General features: G+C 46.0%; 1 long non-coding RNA gene across 1 annotated transcript; it reads right to left on the reverse strand.

Annotated features, from left to right (window-relative positions):
• Nucleotides 1–8425: 8425 nt before the first annotated feature.
• LOC141602426 (uncharacterized) lies at nucleotides 8426–8912 on the reverse strand. The gene is made up of 3 exons (XR_012524438.1): nucleotides 8826–8912; nucleotides 8645–8737; nucleotides 8426–8542 (listed from the first exon to the last, which is right to left on the reverse strand). It is a non-coding gene; the product is annotated as an uncharacterized LOC141602426 (long non-coding RNA).
• Between the last annotated feature and the right edge of the window lie 6513 nt (nucleotides 8913–15425).

Below are 15425 nucleotides of genomic sequence, written 5' to 3' on the forward strand. Positions count from 1 at the left end.
GGTAATGATCTTACGCGATCCCAATGCAACACCTAAAGAACGCGTACCATTGATCTTCTCTCAAAATGCTACTATGCAAGAAGTCATCACCGTGGTCGATAAGCTAGTTGATCAAATCATACAACTAGAAAGTGACATCATGAAGATGAAAGAACTAGCCACAATTAATGGGGTTTGGGCCGATGACGATGAAGACGAATACCTCATTGAAAACTCTTTGGTAAAAGAGATAGTCCAAAATGGCGAAGACCAAGATGTGGATCACCTAACTCGCTCGGGCCGTCCATACCAAAGTACTACTCAAAACAGTCCAACCAATGTCATCACACCAAATGACAACGAAGACGACCCCACCGATCATTTGCTCAAGCAATTACAAAAAACCAAGGCCGATCTTTCGGTCTGGCAACTAGTGGCAAGCTCATTTCCACACCGCCAAGCTTTACTGCAAGCTTTGGCCAAATTGAATGTGGCACATAACTCTACTCCTGAAGATGTAGTCAACTTGGTCTTCCAAGAATCCCCGAAACTAAGTAACCCTGTTACTTTCTCGGACGAAGATTTGCCACCTTTTGGCGCTAGTCACAACCTCGCTCTATACATCACGTCATCCTGTCTAAAGAAAAATGTGCCAATGACCTTGGTAGATGATGGCTCGCTGATCAACGTCATACCTCTCAAAACGGCATATAAACTGGGCATGAAAGAGTCGGATTGGACCCCTACAAGTCAAGGTGTACGCGCATATGACGGTACGCGACGAAAAGTGGTTGGACTTGTTAGCCTAACCATAGCTACGGGACCGATCGAACGAAAGGTCAACTTCCAAATAGTGGACATCGAAGCTTCATTCAACATACTTCTGGGAAGGCCTTGGATTCATGCTTCCAAAGCAGTAACATCCACCCTTCACCAAAAGATCAAGATCCCACTCAATGGCAAAGTTGTGACAATCACTTCGTCGCCTATCAAGGCAATAATCGAAAAGCAATCAAGCAATCAAGTCCTTGCAGATCCCATATACGAACTTGGGGGCTTCCAAAGTGTAAGTGTCATAGAAAGCGAGTTGGCACCTTTGTACTACAATCCCTACTCCAACTTGGTGGTCAACCACATTCTCAAAAACCAGGGATACTTCCCTGGAATGCCTTTGAACCCAGTTCGGAAAAACACCTTCGCGCCATACAAGAAAGGCAACTCATCGAGAATACCACTTGGACTAGGGTACAAACCCACAACGGAAGAAGTTCTCGAAATGCTCGCCCAAGTCCAAAACCGCAAGTATGTAGGAGTCCAAATGAGGCCATATCTCCCTACCCTCAATGGATACTTCGTTCAAGAAGGAAGTTCGGAACTCTTTCATGGATTTCCCGAACCTTGGCATTACCTCGAAAAGAAGTTAGCCGGAATCGAGATCTTTCACGATTGCTACTTCATCCCTCCAGAAACGGTTCCTACCGTCAAAACCCGTCAAGCACCTTGCTTAGACGAACAAGCTGTTAGCCTCCTGTTTGGAGAGGATCGATTTGTTAGGGCCGCGCAGGATGAGATCATTACTACGATACTTCAAGACGATCGCTTCAACCCCACCGCTTTAATCACAGAAATCGACACCAAGCAGCAGAAAGGGTGGAGAAAATCAATCAAATGGACCAACAATCAAGGAAGACTCTTCAAGCTCACCACTGGAGAAGGAGAGATGTTCAAAGAAGAACCAGAAGACGACGAATTCGAATCAGAGTCGGAGTCGGAGTCGAGTCGAGTCAGAGAAGTAATTAGAGAGTCTACTCCGTCGTCATCCCCACTCCCCTCGTTTCTCCTAGCTTATTTCCGAGTAGTCACAGTAGTTCGGGAAATGCCCCACCATCGTGTCCCTTTGCCGCCACTATCCTTGGATCGGTTGGCTTCTTTGTTTCAACTTTACTCAAATCTTAATATGAATAAATCAGGTTCTGCTTACTCTTTGTGTTATCTTGAGTGCAATTCTGTTTATGATGATACCGAGGATGACCAAAATCCGACTTGACCGAAATACCTCCCTACGTAGCCAAAGAAATACTACAAGAAAGGGAAGGGGGACCTGTAATTGAGGACACCGAACCCATCAACGTGGGGACTGAACTAGAACCCAAAGAACTTAGGATAGGGACAACCTTGAGCTCAACCGAAAGAACCGATTTCATAGACCTCCTAAATGAATTCAAAGACGTTTTCGCTTGGTCCTACAAAGACATGCCAGGGATCGACAGCGATATCGCCGAACATAGGATTCCAATTAAGCTGGTTTCAAACCCGTGAAACGAAGCTTCGACGGATGAGAACAGAGTGGGCTCAAGATTAAGGAAGAAGTTGACAAACAATTCAAAGCCGGGTTCATCAAAGTTTCCGAGTATTCTGACTGGGTAGCTAACATAGTACCCGTACCCAAAAAGGATGGGAGAATCCGAGTTTGTGTTGACTTTAGAGATTTGAACAAAGCAAGCCCGAAAGATGACTTTCCTCTACCTCACATCGACATATTGGTAGACAATACCGCAGACCATGCATTACTATCCTTCATGGATGGATATGCGGGTTACAACCAAATCAAAATGGCCATGGAAGACATGCATAAGACTGCGTTCGTCACCCAATGGGGAACCTATTGCTATCTGAAGAATGCCGTTCGGATTGATCAACGCCGAGCTACATACCAACGCACCGCAACTACACTCCTACATGACATGATGCATAAAGAAGTCGAGGTATACGTAGACGACATGATTGTCAAATCCAAGGAAAGAGAGGGACATATCGCGAACCTTCGCAAGTTCTTCGCAAGGCTACGGAAGTACAATATGAGACTCAACCCTCAAAAGTGCACATTCGGGGTGACATCTGGCAAACTCCTAGGATACGTCGTTAGTCAACGAGGTATAGAAATAGATCCCTCAAAAATCAAAGCTCTGATTGAAATGCCACAACCTCAAACAGAAAAAGAAGTCAGAGGATTCCTGGGAAAAGTGCAATACATAAGTCGATTCATATCGAAACTCACGATGATTTGCGAGCCTATCTTCAAGAAACTCAAGAAAACGGACCACACCATGTGGGACGACGACTGTCAAAAGGCATTCGACAGAATCAAGGAGATATTGGCTAAACCACCAGTGCTCATGCCACCGCAACCAGATCAACCTCTTGGTTTATATCTCACAGTAACTGAAACTGCCATGGGTGCTATGCTAGCTCAAACCGTAGGAAGCGAAGAAAGAGCTATTTACTATCTAAGTAAGAAGTTCTTGGAATACGAGTGCAAATACTCACAACTCGAAAAGACATGCCTCGCTCTTGTGTGGGCAACAAAGAAGCTACGTCATTACATGCTTAGCTACTCCGTCAAAATATTCTCCAAAATGGATCCAGTCAAATACCTCTTCGAGAAACCCGTTCTCAACGGACGTCTGGCAAGATGGACCATGATGCTCTCCGAATTTGACCTCAAATACGTGCCACTAAAAGTAATAAAGGGTCGCGCCGTCGCCGAATTCTTCGCGGAAAATCCCATCAACGACGCACAAGCCATAGATACTTGGTCATTTCCCGACGAGGACATACTTCAAACAGATGTAGACTCCTGGGACCTATACTTTGATGGAGCATCAAATCTAAGAGGATTTGGGATAGGAGTGTTGCTCATTTCTCCTGAAGGTGAGCATACACCGATCGCTGTCAAACTCGACTTCGAGGTGACAAACAACGCCGCAGAGTATGAGGCTTGTTTAATTGGACTACAAGCGGCAGTAAGCTTAGGCATCAAAAACCTCCGAGTGCATGGAGATTCATCACTGATCATTAACCAAGTTACGGGATCCTGGAAAATCCGAAGTGAAAGCCTAGCACCCTATCAGGCTAGGATAGACCAAGTCGCTCAATTCTTTGATCACGTAACCTACTTACACCTACCTCGAGAAGAAAATCAATTTGCAGACGCTCTTGCGAAACTTGCATCTTTGATAAACATGCCAGATTACATGATGGAAATGCCTTTGTGTATCGAACGACGGTCGGAGCCGGCTTATGTCCATCAAATTACCAATGAAGAAGAAATCGCGCAGAACCCCGGTTCCAAGCAATCCTAAACTTCAAGCTTAACGGTACCTATCCGCCAGATATGGACAAGAGGGGACAACGAGCTATACGCCTACTAGCTTCACAATACGTCCTCATGCAAGGAGAGTTATACAAAAGAACACCTCTTGGTGTAGTCCTGCGTTGCCTTGATCATTCCCAGGCACGAAAGGTGATGGAAGAAGTCCACGATGGAGAGTGCGGTCCTCATATGAGTGGACCTATGATGGCAAAGAAAATCACACGTCTAGGGTACTATTGGACCACAATGGAATCCGATTGCATCAAATATGTGAGGCACTGCCACAATTGCCAAATCTTCGGGAATGTACAACATGTCCCTCCTTCGTTGCTCTATACGATGACATCTCCTTGGCCATTCTCCGCGTGGGGAATCGACATAATTGGGAAAATAACCCCAGCAGGAACAGGAGGTCACTGTTTCATCCTAGTAGCAATTGACTACTTCACCAAGTGGGTAGAAGCGGCTTCCTACACCGCTCTTACGGCCAAAAATGTAGCCAAATTCATACAAAATAACATCATCTGCCGATATGGTTGCCCACATGAGATCATCAGCGATAATGGGTCCCACTTCCAAGCCGAAACCGAGCAATTGCTAGCCAAGTACAAGATCAAGCATCATCACTCATCGCCTTATAGACCACAGACTAACGGCGCGGTAGAAGCGGCTAACAAGAATGTCGTCACAATCCTCAAGAAAATGACTGACAATTACAGAGATTGGCCAAGCAAAGTACCCTTCGCTTTGTGGGGGTATCGAACATCCGTCAGGACGCCCACTGGGGCTACTCCTTTCTATTTGACTTACGGCATGGAGGTCGACAACCGATCGAGCTAGAAATACCATCCTTGCGTATTCTACTCGAAAGTCAAATCCCTGAAGCCGATTGGAAGAGGGATAGGTATGAAGAACTCATCCTCCTGGATGAACGTAGGCTACGTGCCTTACATAATGTCCAAACGTATCAAGCACGTATCAAACGAGCTTTCAACAAAAGGGTTAGGCCAAGAAACATCAAAGAAGGAGATTTAGTTCTCAAATCGGTTAGAGCTCTCTTACCTGTCGACCCGAGAGGGAAATTCAAACCTAATTGGGCCGGGCCATATCTAGTCAAATCCATACTCCCAGGGGGTGCGGTTAGAATAACAGACCTAGACGGGAATGAGTTTTCAAACCCCACAAATCTCGACCAACTGAAACGATACTATGCCTAGGATAGGACAGAAACGCGCCTCGCGTAAGCCTACGTGTCGCTCTTGCGGCACTAAATAAACGGCCCCTGGCCTATTTGAATGTCACTATGCTCTTGCATCTTGGCAAACTTGTCATCCTCATGTCATCAAACAAACTAAATTCGCACCTCCCGAGTAAGCAAAAGCTCATGCTTATTTTCTATGTTCATTACAAGCTCTTGCTCCGAACAATTATTCTTTTACATTTACTCGAACTACGCGCAAGGGTTTGATTTCGCTTTTTTTAAGTGAATACGTAGGCAATCCTTCACGGGATTCAACCCACCATTTTATTTAAAATGTAAATAGAAGGACATTTGCATTGCATTTGAAATTCGACAAGAATAATTAAAGAAAATAACCACGGTTTCATAACCATTTAACTTTTTATTTCATTCAAATTCTAGTAATAATAATACGGCAAATAATAAAAAATAGATAGGCTAGGATTCTAAAAATCCCTCCTCTTATTACAACAATAATAATAATAATCAAATAATAAATAAAGACTTGGGCTATTCCTCCATCTTTCCCTTGCCCTTGTCGTTCTTGTCATATTTCTTGTCGCGACCTCGAGCCGGGCGCTCTTGCACCACTTCAGACCTAATCACCAACGGTCTTTCTCGAGGCCTGACCCTTCCGTCCTTACCAACCACCACCTCTGCGACGGGAGTAGTCTTCGATTTCTTCGAAGGATGAATGACCTGAAAGCCGGCTTCTTCTTCTCCTTCGGTCAGATGCTTCTCTTTCTCTTTCTCTCCTTCGCGCACCTTGTAATCAACGGGCTCGCGCTTCCTCAGTCTTTCACGCTCTTCCGAAGTTGCGGCCTTCCTCCACCTCAGATAAGAATCCGACACCCACAAAGCATTGGAGGAGAAACTCAGGAACCACATGTTTCTTCGGGCCCACTTCATAGCCCACTCTCTTCGGCTCTCGGTAGTCAACGCCATAGCAGTCTGCGGGACGGTGTCAAGCCTAGGGATCATCTGCTTCAACCCAACTTGCCTCATCAATCTCTCAGGGAAGATGCATACCATAAACTCCAATCCAGGGATGCGCACGGACCTAGTGGGATCTAAAGAAGACACTCCAGTGACAGACTTGAGGTGCCACCACGGTACAACCCACCTGATCAAAGGGCCGTCATCAGCCTTCAGCTTGTTCTTCCAGTAATCGCAGACCCGGGCGAAGTCCACCATGTACAGCCTCGTCCTCATCGAAATCATACGGGCATGATAGGAAAGTGCATGAACTGGGGGCTCGAGCAATCGGGAGCGTTCCATAAGCCAAACCTACCAAAACAGTATTAGACACCCAAAAAAAAAAAAAAAAAAAAAAAAAAAAAAAAAAAAAAAAAAAAAAAAAAAAAAAAAAAAAAAAAAAAAAAAAAAAAAAAAAAAAAAAAAAAAAAAAAAAAAAAAAAGAAAAGAGAAAAAGGTGTCTTTTACCTGTAAGATGACGGGACTCCCCAAGAATGGAAAATCGCGATTGGATTTCCTATTATCCAAACCCAAGATGATCTCCCCTAAGCATAGACAAGCTGGGCTCCTGCGCAGCTCCATTTGCTCAACAAGACCCAATAGGCGAGGATCACCTCTCAAATCTTCATCAACATGTCCCTGGAAGACATAAACATGAAGCAAACAGAAGCCAAATGCTCTCCTCCTAGCAACATAAGAGACAGTAGGGTCGGCCCTATTGATGAATCGGTCTATAAAATCTAGCATCCTCACGCCTTTCGGGGTAACAAGACGATCTACCTCGAGCCTAGTAAGTCCAAGCAAGTCTCTAAACTTGCTCTTATACCCTTGTGAAGTGGAGGGGATGGCAGGTAAATGTTCAGGGTCCCACCCGCCAATGGCAAGCAATTTCCCTCGGAAAAGGACAAATATCACCTCCGGAAAGGCGAATACATGATAATTTGGATCCCAATAATCAAGGCAAGCGTCTAAGAACGGTTTCACTACCTTGATAAGTTTCAAACTCAATAAAGATCCAAGATTATAAGCACCCATGTCGTGCTTTTCCGTGTTCGAAAACTCCTAAGTCCATTCCTTCAAGCGAACCTCCAAAGTATTCATAATGATAATTTTCTCTTGAAAATTTATTTTTAGGAGTTTTAGGAGAAGCGACGAAGAAAAGACGGAAGAATTATATGATTCAAAGCTTCGGCAGCGCTTCTATTTATACTAATTTGCTGTTTCCAAAATCCGTCAGAACAAACCCCTCTGGGAACAGGCGCGGCACCTGCTGCGCCTCTTCAAAGGGACGCGACTCATGTCGCGCCTCCTCCCCAGTGCTTACTCCGTGATTTCGCGTTTGGATCTTTCCTAATTCTATAACGCGCGTAATTTCCTATACCTATGGGATTTTATTTTGGTAAACTACGGACGTTTACCATGTTTTGGAATTTCGCGGGCACGCATTTCGAGGCAACGTTGACATTCTCGCCATTTTATCACATTTGTGCATTTAATTGTCCATTTAATTCTTTTTTATTATTCAAACATTTATATACTTATTTCATTTTCTTAATTTCTTTTTCTACATTTTCTAAACTTATAAATTTCTTTTTTTTCCTTTTTTTTCGGGGGTAACCCTCCCTACCGTCCGGTCATTTCCGGTCATTTCCGGTCATTTCCGGCAAAATTTTTGCATTTTTGCGTTCCTTTTGAGTCTCATTGTGCGCTAATTAAAGGCCTTATGTGTATATAAAATGCATGAATCACGTGATTTTTCTATGTAAATTTCGGCGGCATAACGGCATAAACCGTTATCCACCAGAACCTGTTCAAGAACTAACCTGCAGGTACCAACAAACAACCCAGCAGCAAAGGCACTCAGGCCATCATGTATACAACAAAAAGCAAATGTACGAGCAAACTGGGGGCTCGCGCCCCGAACAAAGTACAAATGTACAAGCAAACTGGGGGCTTCGCCCCAAACAAGTCAAGAAGACCAAGTAAACTGGGGGCTTGCGCCCCAAACCGAGTCCAAAAAAAAATGTTTCAAAATCAGATGTACAAATCTACAAAACTGACCGCTGGGCACCCTCCAACTCAGCAACTCTCGCCATCAGAGCGGCGATCTCGGCATCCCGAAACTCGAGCTCCCTCGACAAGCGAGCCGTCTCCTCCCGAGCCTGGGCCAACTCTCGCCCTGACTCGCCGTCACCCTGCAAACAGCAACGAATTGGCTCATGTCAATCAACTCAAATTGGGAAACCCAAAAATCAAAAAAAAAAAGGAAATCGAAAAATGGGTATAAAGGTTCATACCTGACGACCTCGACCGCCGACGAGTGCCTCAATGGCCGTAGCTCGTAGCCGGTTGGCCACCCTCCATAGTGCCACGAACCGGGATGGCGCGACCTGCATTTCAAAAGGAAACTCTCAACAAATTAAAATAAATTCAATCAAACGTGTTCTTACGCGAAAACCATGCAAAATGGGAGCTCACCCTCCGAATCAGATGCTGCCAGTCATCTAGGCCAGCATCCGTCACAGCTACGTCAAAATCACGCAGCTCGGAGATCGTCGTCCTCCCAAAGCGTCGGTGTACTCGAGGGTCTCGGGGTACTCTGGGGGCTCGATGCCCGCCGCCTCAACCTCCTGAAAAGACGAATAGCTCTCATCAATCGACGATCTGTCGTCGCAAGTCTCGAAAATCAAATCAATAAGAAAACAAAGGATGCTCACCACTACTGGCCAATAGGCCAACCTCCCGTAAAGGAACGCTGAGTAATCCTCCTCAGGAAGAAGAAGGTCGTCGCCACTGGCACCGGCCAGGTCCGCCTCCCTCTCAGCCTCGGAAGGCTCCCTGAACATCGTCCTCGGAGGGTCGACGGGAACCGTCAACGCGCCCCGAGAGCACTGACGAGCCAAACGCTCGCCTAAGTACCATACCGGACCCATCGACGTCCACAGCAACAGCCGACTCAGGCTCCTAGGTCGAAGGACCTCAGCAACAAAAGGAGGCGCTCCAGCGTACTCCGCCCAAGGTCTGGGCACCCACTGTGACAATGTGAAGGCCAAGGTCATTTCTAGGATCAATTGAAAACAAAGTATGAGAAGATGTGAATACATACAAACGGGATACTCACACGCTCTTTGAAGGGCGTTCACATCCCGCCGGTAGACGTTGTGAGAAGAACGCTTGCTCTTCGTCCGGCACATGACCCAATCCCTCACCACGGGATAGGCCCTCTCCAACGGCTCCGTCCTCTTGGGCGCGAGGCCCGGAAAGTAGGAGTACACCCACGCCTGTAAAACGGAATGGTCAGTGACGATCTTTGATAAAGAAAGGAATTTATTTTGCTATCAAAGGGAAGGTTCATACCTCCAACAAAAGCCTGTGTCCGACAAAGCACCAGGAGAAGTCCCCTTCTCCATCAACTCGGGCGAACCATGGCCCTCATGAAGCGGATGAGGACCGCAAAACCAAGAAAGTGACCCGGTCCCCAACGCCCTAGGGAGCTCGGGTCGGCAAGAAAGGGAAGAAGCTTCGTCGTGCCTCTCACCCTTGTCTCCGAGGTAAATCGAAGACAAGAACCACCAAAGCCACGCACGAGCCCTCGCTCGGGCTGCACAAGGAGGAGGAGCCATCTCCCTCCCATCGATCACCACCGATGCCGGGGTCTTCCCCGCAAAGTAATCTCGAACATAGGTACTGGGTACCAAACCCGGCACCGCAACAGCCTTCGGCGACAGGTTCCAGCCGATCAACCTCCTCGCCTCGGCCGAGTCCGCCCTCATGCCAGCCTCCGGCCACACCATCTCCTCGATCCCCGCACGGCACTGTAAATCATGCCGTAATCCTCCAAGGTGACCCCCACCTCACCAAAAGGCAGGTGAAACGTGGAAGTCGTATCCCAAAATCGATCCAAGAAAGCGCGGACCAGGCTAAGGTTGGCCCGCAACTTCCTCTTCACGATATCCCTCCGGACACGAACCAGAGGACCGAACGCTCCACGCTCGATCATGGCCCTCTCCTCCTCCTCAAGCGACCCGCTCGTAGTGCTCCATCGCCGTCGTATACCCCGAGAACGACCGGATATTCCCGGCCTCCTATTATGATTCGAAATAAAGCTATCTTTAGTTTTGAAATAAATTTGAAAGAAATTTGGAAAAAAAGAAAGAGGATAAGTAATGAGTTAGGGAATTCCTATTTACCAAGCTCTTCACCGTCCCGTAGGACGGGTGACCCTCTCGCAGCCCACACAAGGTGCCTCGCTCTCCCAGTCTCGGCCCACGCGGAGCTCCTCTCGGTGACGACCCCCTCGTCCGAGGTGGGCCCGTCGCGGAATCTCCTCCTCCTCGCCAGCCTCCTCCTCGGGAACCTCGTCTGCAGCAGCCATCACCGCGTCGGTGAAAGCCTGCTCCAAAGCCTCCTCAACCGCACTAGCGTCTACCTCCATGGGAGTCCTCCCGGAAGTAGAAGCAGCATCACCTGCAACATTAAAGCAAGTTTAGGCCGCGTCACGTGACGACAAGCCCTTGTTAAGCAGTTTTCGAGCCTCCGGAGCCCTGGAAGCTATCCTTCCTGGCCATCCTTGGCCATGTTCTCACCAATTCAATCGCTCATGTGACAAGTTGGGTCAAGTCAAGTCAAAGTCAAGGTCTAGTTCCGAGTTCGAGTCGAAAATTCGGCAGCATTTCGCTATAATGACGATTATGCCCTAAAAGGTGTCCTGCAAAAGTCGTCACCAACCAAAATTCCGAGATGACAGGAAGTTTACCCATCACCCAAGGGTCCCAAATATCGAATTTCGTCACAAATGGGCAATCCTAAGGCCGTTTTCGAAGCCATTTTCGATCTAGCTGTGAAACCGTCTCAAAATTCGCTCAAGGGCTCGAAACTCGATGAAAATTCAAAGTAAATACATGGTTATGTTCCTAACATTGCCTACTACTCATTTCTAGCATCTATTTGGCAAGACAAATCCATTTGGGGAAAAAGCCCCAAATTTTCGATCAATTGGGTCGAAAACCCTACTTATCATTACTCAAAATTCAACGAATATGGAAGATTAATGCAAGATTAAAGCACATACCTCGATTAGTCATATTTCAAGCAAGCTTTTGAATCCAGCCTTGACGGAAATGGTGAAGATTTGAGAGAGAAATTGAAGGATTTGTGTTTCGAAATAATGAAATGAAACCCTTCTGACTTCGCGTTTTTACGCGGAATTGCTGAATTGGGGAACAGACGCAGCAGGTGCTGCGCCTCTTCCAAGAGACGCAGCTCTTGCTGCGCCTCTTCCTTTGTTTCCCTCCTGATGGATTTTCAAAAATCCGTTATGAGTTCGTTATTCGTGGGCCCATCTTTGGTGCGCCTCTTCCTCGATGACATTTTATCACTTTGGTCCGTTTCGACGATTTCCTTTCGTTCCGACCCGCATTTTATCCAAAGGCGACAAAGTATTTCGCAAAGTATTGTCCGAGTTCGATTTATCCCGCACATGCAAAGATTTCGCAGGATTGCTCAACCATTTTGTCTAGCGCGATGGTATTTTGCAGTACTGCTCGCTCGAGACTTTCTTTCGCGACGATTCAGATGTTCCTAGTCGTCAAATCATTTTACCCGGCGCAGTAGTATTTTGCAGTACTGCTCATTCAAAGTTTCCCATACGACGATCAAGATGTTCCTCGTCGTCGATATGTCCCCAACAAGAGTTCGCTTGAGACCGACGCAAGCAGATTCAACTTCCAAATTTCGCAAGAGTTCGCTCGAGGCTGACGCAAGCGGATTTTCCCCAGCAGTTTCTACCGACGTCCTGCTGTTTTCAATATCTCTTATTCCCCGCGAAGTTCGATTAAGTCTCAGGTATGATCTCTTCTTATGGCTGGCGAGCCTCCTTACGTAGTCTAATGGACTTTAAACGACCCTCCCCGATAGTCGACAGACTCTAAAATGTTCCCGACGACAGGTCCTTGGCTCAGACCCCTTGAGCCGCCTTGCGTCGCCATAGTCGTCAGGTTGTAATCTTCGATTGACCTGATGGCTATACTTTGACTTTCGCCTTGTCCAAGCCTCAGTCAAAGTGGGGGCTCTGTAGACACCTCGTTTTCGCACCCTCGCAAAACCACCCGGTGATGATTGGGCCGCATGTTTGATCCGCGGAACGATTAGTGACAGTTCGTAAGATTATCGTCAAGTGATTGCTCAAAAATTAATGTCAACCTCTTAGTTGTCATCTACGTGCCGATACGGTCGTTTTTGTGATAATTAGAGTACATTCGGAGTCCGGGTCAAAAACCGTCTCCATTTTCTCGATGTTAAAATCCCGAGTCGAATGTTGGAATATTCCGGATATTTCTATTCCATATTTCTCAAATTTTATCTTTTGGCAAATAATATCCCGTAATATTCAAAAGATAATCGAATTAAATCCGTCCTACCATAACTCAAACACGAAAATCTTTCTTAAACAGGAGGAAACCTCCTGGGAATAGACGCAACGGCAGTCTTGCGCCTCTTCCAAGAGACGAGTGGGCTGCTGCGCCTCTTCCCAGGCCCTTCTTTGCATGATTTACGTATCTTTTTTATATCTTTCCGAGATTCACTTCCAAAGAGTCTCCGAAACCCTATTCCTTCACGTGATTAGTATAAATAGGAGCCTTTGTTCCTCATATTTCTCACGCGAGTGTCCGCCCTTCTCTTCTCCCTTTGCATTCTAGACTTCGTTCTTACTAATTGGCGCCTACGTGCTTGAACCTTCGACCACGTAAGCTCGGATCCTTCCGGGTACCAGCCTCTCCGTTGCATGACCGACCAATTTGACCACTACACTCAATCAATCTTTAAATCAATCAATCGTTTTCCTCTCACGAGGGCACTCTCTTTGCATTCGCGTCGAGCATCACTAATCGATCTTCTTAGTTCTTCTCGTTCCGTCAACATGTAAGTCTGAGGGTGTAATAATTCTCTTTATTTATTGTTATTTATTTTATTGTAATCACCGTTGTAAGATTTATGTCGAAAGCACCTCATTAAAACCGATTTCTAAAACCGTCTTTAAAACCTTTTTTTGCGGATTTCTAGTAGACAGACAGTCGAGAAAAGACGCAAAGAATCGCCGCGCCTCTTCAAAGGAGCGCAAGATCGCCGCGCCTCTTTGTGAGGCCGCCGCAGTTCTCGCTTCTTTTCTTCTTCCTCCGTCCTCTGCAATTCGTATCAAATTTATTTGTTTGTTTGTTCGTCTGTTAATTCTCCGTCATAAAATCATAATAATTAGCATGTATATTGTATCATATATTTTCATCATCCATTCACATGTTTAATTCATCTAATCCAACTTAAATCCCAAATAATTCATATTTGCGGGTTTTCGTCATTAAGTTCAATTCGAGTTTTAGGGATTCAATTCGTTCGTATTGGGTTTCTGGGATTCATTGTTGATATATTTTTATCATGTTCATTGTTAATCCGCCATCAATTCATCATGTTTAGTTAATTATTCGTTTTATTAATCATTCATTAACATCGACCCTTCACATAATTAATCCATTTATTTCCGTCTCATCCATGTTTTACTGTTTTTATGACTTTAATCGCATGTAAATAATCCATTAATTACTTTCATCCGAGTCAAATAATTTAATCAACCATTAAAATCACCAATTAGCATTAACGGTTTTGCGTTAAAAGCTTCACGGCCAGAACTCACCCTTGGAACAGACGCAAAGAATCGCCGCGCCTCTTCCAAAGGGCGCAGTGTTCGCGCTTTGTTCAGGATGAGTTCTGTCTCTGAACTCCTTTTCTGCCTTGACTTAGTTTATTTAGTTTACGTATTAATCAACTAATATTCGTATTATCACTTTCTGTTCGTCATTTATTCTTTTATTTCTTTTATTTCGTTTTCTCAAATTATCCGTTTTGTTGGTATTTTCGACATAAATCGCCTATCTCAATGTAATTAATGTATTTTCCTTTATTATAATTATTGTATCCCTTTTATTGTTTGTATGTTTTCACATGTAATCAACATTAAATCCTACTTCGACCCAATTGTTTGCCTAATTAATTGTTCACCGATTTAGTTAATTCTTCACATGCTAGGATTAATCTGTTGGATGTTGCATTGCATGCATATAGCCGACGATATATCAAGTATGAATAAACTCCCTAATCATTAGTAGAGGCCGCTATCGAGGCGGGCGGGATTAGGTGTTCGATCAAAAGAGCTTCCTAATACGTACCCTCACCCCTTACTCCAGATCTCCGTGAGCACCCGTGTTCATTGGCATCCACGAGAGTCATTCTAGACATAGAATGCTAAGGGTAACGATTGCTTAGTGTTCATGTCACTACTTTGTGTCTTGACATGACACGAGGTATTCGAACGGTTCCAATTTTCCATAAAAATTGGTGGCGACTCCATACAAAATGCAAACGCTTGTTTTCGAGCCCCTTCACTCACCAAGCGCCCCCGTGGGCGGCCCGCTGTCCACAGTGTACTCTTACTTCCCGGGCCTCGCGCCCAAGAGGACGGAGCCGTTGGAGAGGGCCTATCCCGTGGTGAGGGATTGGGTCATGTGCCGGACGAAGAGCAAGCGTTCTTCTCACAATGTCTACCGGCGGGATGTGAACGCCCTTCAGCTGAGCAGCGTGAGTATCCTGTTTGTATGCATTTATATCTCTTATACTTCATCTGATCATAGGAATGATCTCTGTCTTTATCTTGTTGCAGTGGGTGCCCAGACCTTGGGCGGAGTATGCCGAGGCACCTCCTTTTGTTGCTGAGGTCCTTCGACCTCGGAGCCCGAGTAGGCTGTTGTTGTGGACGTCGATGGGTCCGGTGTGGTACTTAGGCGAGCGTTTGGCTCGTCAGTGCTCTCGGGGCGCGTTGACGGTTCCCGTTGATCCTCCTAGGACGATGTTCAGGGAGCCTTCCGAGGCTGAGAGGGAGGCGGACTTGGCCGGTGCCAGTGGTGACGACCTCCTTCTGCCTGGTGAGGACTACTCGGCATTCCTTTACGGGAGGTTGGCATCGGCCGTAGTGGTGAGTATCCTTTTATTTCTCTTTGATTGACTTTGGGAATTTCGATGAAGGATCAC

The sequence above is a fragment of the Silene latifolia genome, chromosome 9 (assembly GCF_048544455.1).
Source record: "Silene latifolia isolate original U9 population chromosome 9, ASM4854445v1, whole genome shotgun sequence".
Taxonomy (NCBI): domain Eukaryota; kingdom Viridiplantae; phylum Streptophyta; class Magnoliopsida; order Caryophyllales; family Caryophyllaceae; genus Silene; species Silene latifolia.